Source organism: Marmota marmota, unplaced genomic scaffold (genome assembly GCF_001458135.2).
Source record: "Marmota marmota marmota unplaced genomic scaffold, marMar, whole genome shotgun sequence".
Taxonomy (NCBI): Eukaryota; Metazoa; Chordata; class Mammalia; order Rodentia; family Sciuridae; genus Marmota; species Marmota marmota.
Genome location: NW_026000108.1, coordinates 21,744,169 through 21,755,778, shown reverse-complemented (window position 1 = coordinate 21,755,778; position 11,610 = coordinate 21,744,169).

The following is an 11,610-nucleotide window of genomic DNA, read 5'->3' as shown; positions in this document are numbered from 1 at the left end:
AGCCTGAAATTACCTGTTCTATGGCTGAATGAGCTGTGGTCAGTCGAAAACAGGGATGGTGACGTCAGCTTTCCAACATGGTGTCCGCTGGCCTCCTCTGTGGTCTGACCGGTGTGGAGAACCGAGATGGACCGCTTCCTTCCCCCGTCTCAAACCCAGAATTCAGCCCTGAGTACGGTGCTTGCACAGCTGGCAGAAACTGCAGCGCTGTATCCCTGCGTCGCTATCTCCTCGTTTCCCAGCACAGGCTGCAGACTCTAGCCGCGGGGTGATTTGCTGAATAAGCAGTGTTACCCTCTGTGCGACAAACCTCTCGCGTTTGAGTCCCCATAGCCGATCCTCGTGCAATGGAAATCCTTCCTCCAGGTTCCGGAGCACCCCACTATTGCTGGAAATTCCTAACAAGATAGCCTTTAGCCTTCCTGACTTGTCATACTCCCACACAGTGAAGCAGCACACGGGGGCAATGCACTCCCCTCGCGGCCATCTTCCTCTCTCCAGTATTGTGTATTTTAAAATGATTTTTTTCCCTTTTCCTTAATCCAAGTATGAGGGGAAGCATACATTAAGAGAGGATTAACAACTCAGGTATTCCACAAGCTTATGATTTTTTTTAAAGGGGATTGAACACACTAAACTACACTCTGAGCCTTTTTTTAAAATTTTGAGACAGGGTCTCACTAATTTGCTTAAGACCTTGCTATGTTGCTGAGGCTGACTTTGAACTTGTGATCCTCCTGCCTCAGCCTTCCAAATTGCTGGGATTATACATTGCTACTCTCACCAGGCTTATTAATTTTGATTATAAATTTTCCAAAAGAATTCCTTCAACCCATTGAACTGATGACTACAGAAGAAGAAAATTCAGAGTGGATTCTGCAGCTTATTGTCTGATTATACATAGGAACAGTAGTCTCTAAATGACTCCCACTGTTTCTTCTGTCTTTATCCAATATTAACAGTAAAAACTGTTAATGATGGTTTGAGGTTTTGCTTAGAGCTTTCCCAATATTGCCAAAGATTTCTGGGCATGGATGTAGTTATTGGTGGGAAATTTTGTGTCCCCCTTTTGGGAGCACGTGAGTTCATGTCCCGTTAGCACAGGGTCAAGGAGGATATATAAGAAAGACGAAAAATGATATATATGAATAAGTAGATTTGAACACAATAGAGGGTAATATTCATTGGAATTAACTTTGCGTTACCAGAACTTTAATTATCTATTTTTAAGAATCCTGAATTGTGTGACTTTGGAGAAGAAAGGGTACTGATTTCCACTGTAAAACTCAAAGGGGACACAATTCTCTTACCTGAACTCCTGTGAGCTCATGCACTGGACCACGGTCTTGTCTCAGTCAATCAGAAACTCCCAACAGGCTCTGAATCTAGTGTTAGTGACAAAAATAAAGTCTAATGACATGTCCAGTGACAGGTTTCAGCACCCTCTGAATGAAAAACAACTCCCAATGACAGACTCCTCATCAGATTGCTCCTAGTGTATGAGGAGGAGTACGTCTGTGTCTACCTGGCTTCATTTAGCTTCTTCCCAAATTCTGATCCTCATTATTCAGGAATCTTATTCTGATTTTTTGAGCTACCTAAAATTGCATTATGTTTACTTTTTGCTTGTGTTAAATAAGCTGGTTTTACTTGTCTCTAACCCTTATTAATAAAGATAATATGTGAAATGTAACTTATGAAGAGCCTTGAAGGCATACTCTGATAATTCTTATTTTATAATTTTTATTTATTTTTTGACACCATGAGAATGTTATACAACTCCATTAGTAACTTAGTAACACGTTCAGCTAAGTTAACATTAAACAATAAAAAGCACAAAAATATATAATATATTGTGGTCAATAGATGACATTTTATTTCTATCTCACATAGTAGTCCCAAAATGTTTGTCTTTTACCTCTAGCCCTTCCTCAACTGGTGACAGAAGAACACAAACTTCTATGTCATGGCTCTGCCAACCTGAACACATGCCCTTAAGGGTTTTGAATCCATCTGTGTAAGATGGTAGAATGAGAAAGCATGGAGATGCCCAGGTGGGAAGTTTTCATGGCCTGCACATCATTTCTGTTCATGTTCTGTGTTCTGTGAGTTGCCCATGAGGCCAGAAACTGCTGTTTATTTTTGTTTGTTGGTTTGTTTTAATTGAAGAACATGGATATGAAAATGAACAAACATGACCCTGTTTAAAAATAATAATCATCTTTTTCTATCTTCCAGGAGTCACTGATATCCTAAGCATTTCATATACCTAATCTGGCCAGCAAATTATCATGACAATTATGAGAAGTAGACATCAGTTTGCTTACAGTCTGTGTATATCATTTACATTTACAGAATTCAATTTGCTTAAGATTATACAACTTTGAATCAGAAGAAGGGGAATATGTATACAGATGGCTCAGCCTTAAAACTGAAGATTGTTAACACTACAATTCAATACTTTTATTTTTCATCAAAGCTGTAATGTTGATCAAACAGGTTTAAAAACAAGACCATATCTGAATTAACATTAATGTTAACTTAAACTAAGAGTCACATGGTGAAAAAATCCAAACACTATAAATTTATTATTTGCATTAAACTGGTGGAATGTTTTCATAAATGCACATCTAGTTTCTCATCTTATTTTCAGCCTTTGAGCTATTCAATAATAAAAATATGCCACTTAAAAATTCTAAATTTGGTTTTGGGTTTAAACTATAATTATTAAATATTTCATGTATTACAAAGTGAGAAAAGAGCATCATGAAAATCATAATGATTTACATGTTATATTTCATCTGATGCAGATATAGGCGCAAAGATAGAATACACACTTCTTCCTAACTTCCCTTCAAAACTATTCAAAATCATCAAGCCACTTACTTCTGAAAGCTGGTTATATTAGGAAGTGACTTAGTGGCATATTCCAGTCAATCTCTTCGGATCTGGAGAATAAGGTTATTTTTGCCATTTGTTGAATGACTGTAACATTTTTCCCCACTATTTTGACAAGAAAAGATGAGCCCACCTTTCACATCCACAAATAAAAAATATGTTAAAATGAAGAAAGAGGCAAAAAATATAGCTCGTTTCCATAAAATATCATGCTTATTTTGTGAAAGGAAAGAATTCTACAGAGGTGTAGCCCACTAAGGACAATTTAAATGGGTTTTTATTCTGAAACAAGGGCTGTTGAAAGAACATGTTTTCTGAATAGCAATTGAAACTTACATGGAATAAATGTAAACTGTCTCTCCCTGAAAGGAATATCTGATAAAGGAATAGGTCTTATTACCCAGGAAGCACAGAAGACATAATATAATCCCAAAGTCTTCAATTTTAAATAATAGATTTTTTCAGTAGACTTCTTCAAACAATAGCTTGGAAAGTAATAGAATCCTCTTAAATAAAGATATTAAAAAAATCATTTTATGAAAAGAGAACTTTTTTTTTCCAGGAGAAAAGTTTTTCACTCAGTTTCTTTATATTCCTGGTTTGCTTTGCAAATTCTGAGATCTTGAAGTTGAAGGGAATTCATATGCAAATACTATGGATCTTTCTGCCAGACTTTAAAAATATGAATTGTAAGGCTTTCTTTTTCATTCAGGCAAAATCATCAGGTGTTACCCTCCTCACTGACCTGCACAAGAGCTTGGGCCCAGGGAAGGTCCAGGTCCATCCAGTCACCAACAGACACCTGCCAGAGCTCAGGATCAGCCCAGGAGCAGGTCTGCCCACCAGTAGACACCTACTGGAGTCAGGCTTAGCCCAGACCTGCCTCGCTAATCTGTGCAGGAGCTCGGGCTCAGGTTAGGCTCAGGTCCATCCAGCCACCAGCAGACACACTCCAGAGCTCAGGCCTAGCCTGGACATGCCTCACTGACCTGAGTGGGAGCCAGGGACGAGGGTAAGCTTGGGTCTGCCCCACCCACCACCACCTGGGAGCCCATGTCTAATGCACTTCCATCTTGAGACACTGCAGCCATTTCCAGAGCCTTCCCCATGCAGTAACCTCTACCTTGGAACAACAGACAGAGCCTAGAAGCAGCTACATCTTGGAGCAGGCATCCCAGAGCCAGTGTAAGGGCCCACACATTCAGAGCCATCTCTGAAAGATGTTTTGTCCATCTTGGGTCACCTCCACTGCTATCAGTTACCTCCTGCTATTGCTACCACCACCTATAGTTGCAGTAGCATTCAGTTCTGGGATACCAGCAGGGTCTGGAAGCCCAATAACAAGGTGAGGTATAGATAATCTTCTTTAATACTTTAGATCCACACTGCAAGAAAGGAAATCACATAGACAACATGAAAAACAAGGGAGGAAAGTGCCCCAAACAAACCAGTAAACCACAATAACAGAACACATGGACAGTGCAGTTGATGAAATGTCAGAGAAGAAATTCAGAAGTTTCATAATTAAAATGATCTGTGAATTAAATAATGACCTAAATGAGCAAAAACAGGCAAATATGAACACTCAAACAAAGAGATAAGAGAGCAAATATAGGAAACCATTGATGACACCAAAAATAAGGGAGCAAATACAGACATCCATTGATCACATCAACAAAGAGATAAGGGAGCAAATACAGGTAGTAAAAGATTACTTCCAGAAAGAGATAGAGATTCTGAAAAAAATCAAAAATCCTTGAAATAAAATAAACAATAAGCCAAATTAAAACCTCAATAGAAAACATCAACAACAGACTAGATAACTTGGAAGACAGCACATCAGATAATGAAGACAAAGTATACAATCTGAAATAAATAAAATAAATAAAATAAATTTGACCACACAGTGAAGATGATAAGGAACCATGAGCAGAATATCCAAGAATTATAGGATAGCAACAAAAGACCAAATCTAAGAGTTACTGGGATAGAGGGAAGGTACAGAGTTTCAAAGCGAAGGAATATTTCTTCAATAAGATAATATCAGAAAATTTCCCAAACATGAAGAATGAGTTGGAAAATCAAATGCAAGAGGTTTACAGGACACCAAGTATATAAAATTACAACAAGTCTGCATGAAAATACATTATAATGAAAATGCCTAGCATATAGAATAAGGATAGAATCTTAAAGACTGCAAAAGAGCAGAATCAGATCACATACAGTGGGAGAGCAATTTGTATCTCAGCTGATTCTTCAACCCAGGCCCTCAAAGACAAGAGATCCTAGAACAGCATATACCAAGCTCTGAAAGAAATTTGATGCCAACTAAGAATATTTTTTGTTTAATTTTTTAGTTGTAATTTGATACAATACCTTTATTTCACTTATCCATTTTTATGTGGTGCTGAGAATCAAACCCAGGGTTTCACATGTGCGGGGTTGAGTGTTCTACTGCTAAATCACAACTGCAGCCCCACCAAGAATCTTATATCCAGCAAAATTAAGGTTTAGATTTGATGATAAAGTTATAACCATCCATGATAAACATGATAAACATCCATGATAAAGTTAAAAGAATTTACAACTAGAAACCCTGCACTACAGAACATCCTTGGCAAAATATTCCATGAATAGGAATTGAAAAATAACAAAAATCAGCAAAGGAAGGTATTACACTAAAGTAAAAACTAATCAAGTTAAGTTAAATACCAAAAATAAACAAAAATGGCTGGGAATGCAAATAAGTTCTCAATTGTAGCCTTAAATGTTAATGGCCTAAACCCACAAAAAAAAAAAAAAAAGACATAGACTGACAAATTGGATTTATTACAAAAGACACAACTATATGCTACCTCCAAGAGACTCATCTCATAGGAAAAGACATCTGCAGACTGAAGGTGAAAGGTTGGGAAAAATCACACCACCCCTATGGAGTATGGAATCTAGCAGGAGTTTCCATCCTCATACCAAATAAAGTAGACTTCAAGCCAAAGTAAACCAAAAGGGATAAAGAAGGACATTTTATACTGCTTAAGGGACCCATTTATCAAGAGGACATAACAATAATAAATATACATGCTGCAAACAATGGAGTGTCTATGTTCATCAAAAAAACCCTCCTCATTTTAAAGAGTCAAATAGACCACAACACAACTCTTTTACCACTGGATAGATCTTCCAAACAAAAGCTTAACAAAGAAACTATAGAACTCAATAATACAATCAATAACTTAGACTTAACTGACATATATAGAGTATTTCATCCTTCAATGAACGAATACAATTTTTTTCTCAGCAACACATGGATTCTTCTCTAAAATACAGCATATATTATGCCACAAAGCAGCTATTAGTAAATATTTAAAAAGTAGAGCTACTACCTTGTATTCTATCAGATTCTAATGGAATGAAATAGAAATTAATGATAAAATAAAAAATAAAAGCTATTCCAATACCCGGAGACTAAATAATATGGTACTGAATGAACAATGGGTTGCAAGAGACATCAAGGAGGAGATTAAAAAATTCTTAGGGGTGAATGACAACACAGATTCAATATATTGAAATCTCTGGGACACTATGAAGGCAGTATTAAGAGGAAAGTTCATTGCATGAAGTTCATTTAAAAAAAAAATCCAACAAATAAATGACTTAACATTACATCTCAAAGACCTAGAGAAAGAAGAACAAATCAACACCAAAAGCAGCAGAAGACAGATAATTTAAATCACAGCTGAAATCAATAAAATTGAAACAAAAGAAACAATTTAAAAAACTTGACAAAAAAGTTGATTCTTTGAAAAAATAAATGAAATTGACAGACTCTTAGCCATGCTTATGAAAAGAAGATAAAAACTCAAATTACTAACATACATGATAAAAAAGCAAATATGACAACAGACACTACAGAAATACAGAAGATAATTAGAAATTATATTTAAAATCTGTACTCCAATAAAACAGAAAATATCAAAGGTGTCAAAAAATTTCTAGAGTCATATGATTTGTCCAAATTGAATAAGGATGATATACACAATTTAAACAAATCAATTTCAGGCAATGAATTAGAAGATGTCATCAGAACCCTACCAAACAAGAAAAGTTCATAACCAAGTGGATACACAGCCGAGTCGTACAAGACTTTAAAGAAGAACTAACACCAATTCTCTTCAATTTATTTCAGAAAAATAGAAAAAGAGGGAGCTCTTCCAAACTCAATTCTATGAGGCCAATATCATCCTGATGCCCAAACCAGGTAAAGACACATCAAAGAAAGAAAACTTCAGACCAATATCTCTAATTTGAACATAGATACAAAAATTCTGAATAAAATTCTGGCAAATTGAATACAAAAACATATCAAAAAGATAGTACACCACTATCAAGTGGGGTTCAAACCAGGGATGCAAGTTTGATTCAACATACAGAAATCAATAAATGTAATTCATCACGTCAATAGACTTAAAGATAAGAACCATATGATCACAATATGCAGAAAAAGCATTCGACAAAATACAGCATCCTTCACTTTCAAAACACTAGAAAAACTAGGGATAATAGGAATGTATTTCAACATTATAAAAGCTATCTATGCGAAACCCCAGGCCAGCATCATTCTACATGGATAAAAATTGAAGGCATTCCCTCTAAAGACTGGAACAAGTCAGGGATGCCCTCTATCACCACTTCTATTTAAAATAAATCTTGAAACACTGGCCCAAGCAATTAGACAGATGAAAGAATTTAAATTGATACACATAGGAAAAGAAGAATACAAATTATTATTTGCAACAATATGATTCTATACCTAGAAGACTCAAAAGATTATACCTGAAAACTTCTAGAACTAGTAAATGAATTCAACAAAGTAGCAGGATACAAAATCAAAACCCATAAATCAAACACATTTCTGTATATCAGTGACAAATTCTCTGAAAGGAAAACTATCCCATGTACAATAGCCTCAAAAAAATTATAAAATACTTGGGAATCAACTTAATGAAAAGAGGTGAAAGACCTGTACAGCAAAAAGTACAGAACATTAAACAAAGAAATTAAAGAAGCCCTTAGAATATGGAAAGATCTCCCTTATTCTTAGATAGGCAGAATTAATAATGTCAAAATGACCATACTACCAAAGAGCACTATGGAGATTTAAAGTAGTTCCAATCAAAATCCCAATGATATTTCTTACATAAATAGAAAAAAAAACAGTCATGAAATTCATCTGGAAAAATAAGAGACCCAGAATAGCTAAAGAAATACTTAGCAAGAAGAATGAAGCAGGTGGTATCACTATACCAGACTTAAATTATATTTCAGAGTAACAAAATTGGCATGGCATCGGCACCAAAATAAACATGTAAACCAAAGGTACAAATAGAGGACACAGAGAAAACCCCATATAAATACAGTTATCTCATATTAGACAAGGTGCCAAAAATATATATTGGAGAAAGGATAACCTGTTCAACAACTGATGCTGGGAAAACTAGAAATACAAAGTGAAATTATACCCTTATATGCACAAAATTCAACTCAAAGAGGATCAAGGACCTAGGAATTCAACCAAAGACACTGTGTCTATTAGAAGAAAAAGTATGCCCAAATTTCCATCATGTCAGAACAGGCCCCAACTTCCTTAATAAGACTCCTATAGCTCAAGAATTAATATCAAGAATCAATAAGTTGGATGGATTTCAACTAAAAAAGGTTCTTATCAGCATAAAGGAAAAAAATAGTGAGGTGAACAGAGATCCTATAATTTGGGAACAATTTTTTACCCCATGAACATCAGATAGAGCACTAATCTCTAGGGTAAATAAAGAACTCAAAAATCTTAACACCAAACAAACAAATAATCCAATTAATAAATGGACCAAGGAACTGAACAGACAATTCTCAGAAGAAGATATACAATCAATCAACAAATATATAAAAAATGTTCAACATCTCTAGCAATTAGAGAAATGCAAATCAAAACTACTCTAAGATTTCATTTTACTACAGTCAGAATGGCACCTATTAAGAATACAAACAACAGTGAGTTTTGGCAAGGATGTGGGGAAAAAGGCATACATTGCTGGTGGGACTGCAAATTGGCACAGCCAATTTGGAAAGCAGTATGGAGATTCCTTGGAAAACTGGGAATGGAACCACTATTTGACCAACATATCCCACTCCTCTGTCTATACCCAAAGTACTTACAAACAGCATACTATAGGGACCCAGCCACATCAATGTTTATAGCAGCATCACACAATTCACAATAGCTAAACTGTGGAACCAACCTAGGTGCCCTTCAATAGATGCATAAAGAAAGTATGGTAGAATGGAATATTACTCAGCATTAAAAGAGAATAAAATCATGGCATTTGCAGGTAAATGGATGGAGTTGGAGAATGTGATGCTAAGTGAAGGTAGCCAATCCCCCCAAAAACAAATGCCAAATGTTTTCTCTGATTTAAGGCTGCAGATTTACAATATGATGGTGGGGGGAATGGGAGGAATAGATGAACTCTAGATAGGAAAAAGGGGAAAAGGGGAGGGGATTGGGGTATGAAAGACATTGTAAAGAGATGAATATCATTTCTCTAAATACATGTGTGAAGACATGAAAGGTGTAACTCCAATTTGTGTACAACCATACTTTCATATTTCTATAACTTAGTGGTAGGGCTATCTATGGTCTAAGGATAAAGAAGTTATTCAGAAACAAAGCAAGAAACTGAACTGACAAATGATAGACCATGTTGTTTTTGCATTCTAATTTTTAATAACATAGGTAAAATACTTTTTATCAAGAACCAAACTTCCCACTTAATCTTTTGTGTTGAAGAATGATAGATCAGAAATGGGGTTTAAATACTCTTCACTTCTCCACTTGTATGTTCACTATCAACACACACACATACACAAACACACATAAATTATGATCTCAAGTATAAGAGGAAATGTCATTTATGTAATTTGTACAAAGGTTGAGTCCTTTTATTTCTAACTCATGACCACTTTGCTTTTTGAATACTGATAAAAATGTATATTGTATCTTTATATTCATAATTAGGTGGATAGAAAAGGAGAACCTCAGCAGTATTATGATTGCACTATGGGTTATGGCCCTCTGTGATACCTCCAATTCATTCTAAATCAACTTGAGACCATCAAAATGTTACTATTCAAATAAAGTAAACTCTGAGGTAAAGAAAGAGATTTCACATCTCTTTGCTTTATTTAAGGTCTGAAACATCTGCTTCAATAGAGTCACTTTGTCCAGACCAATTTATTATCAACAGGCATTGCTGAAAACTTTCTTTAAAGCAGAACCTTATTGTGAAAAATACCCCCATAGAAATCTTCTTTGCATCTGGCATACATACTGTGGTATTTTCTGACTAGATATTAACAGAAAATTTGAATGAGAGGTAATGGCTAGGACTTCATTAGTCAATAATGAATGAGCTTTTGCAAAATGCCAATATGTCATTAAAACTTCAACAAAATTAATTTATTTGATTTATCAGGTTATCCTAAATTTCCACTTTTAAAACTCCCAAGGGCTTAATAATTAGCTAGTTTTTCCTACTTAAAAATGTAATGTTCAAGGTTAAGGGACTCCTAATATCTCTCTTGATGGTTTTGACTCTATTCCTACAGAATCAGCTTAGAAATGCCCGGTTCCATCAGTTGCCTCAATGATGAGCCAGAGCACACAGGACTTTGAATTCTCCTCAGTCTTCACAGTGTCAGAAAACTCCCAGGGGATTAACCCAAGGGAAATGACAAGTGTGATATCTACACTCTATGGTTCAAGCATAATCTCAAGGATTGTTTAATAAGACATCTTTAGGACCGATTTGTAACTGTTAGTGATCTCAAATGATGAACTTCCCACTCAGCCTCTTCATGCAAACGGTAGACATGGTAATGTTTGGTCAAATTTACCCTGATGGTTTTCTCCTGGTAATACCTTTTCTTTAATGTAACAATGACAGAATTGAGGACAAGTAGCTGCATCATTATGAATATAGTTTTATGAACTTCCATTGAACATATTATTATCTTTATTGTTTTAAAATATTAGTTGGAGAAGGTCACTGATTTTATGCATGTACCTGAAAATCCTTGCTCACATTAGATTTGTTATATCTGACCCAATGTTGGAGATTTACATACATATAAAAATATTAGTCCAGAGAAATCAATGCAGATGACTTTATAAGTTGCATGAAAACGTGTGTAAATATTTTATGTGAAGATATGTAAATAAGCATATCATCAAAGAAACTTCCAGGCTTGAGCATTGTCTTTGAACATGTTCCTAAATCATTAAGTAAACATTAACAGCACACTTTCTTTCATTTGGGGATGTTACATCATGTGGTATTTCATAAATTATTAATCATTCTTTAATGACCAGATATTTATGTTAGTGCCATAGTTCATATTACTAAAGTGTATTAGCTGAGAATATTTTCATGGATAAGTCATTTTCACTTCAAAACCTATATCTCTGAATTCCTCTTTAAAATGTATCTTGGTTATCTGTGAAATTATTGGAATTATTGCATCAACCAAGTTATATTTTAAGTGTCAACTAAATTTTCTGGAGCATTGCAAAATGTATATTTTCTAGAAGTGAAAAAGAGTATAAAAATTAAATGTTATCTCTTCCCCACTATTTTTGTTCACTTGATAGGATTTCAGAAT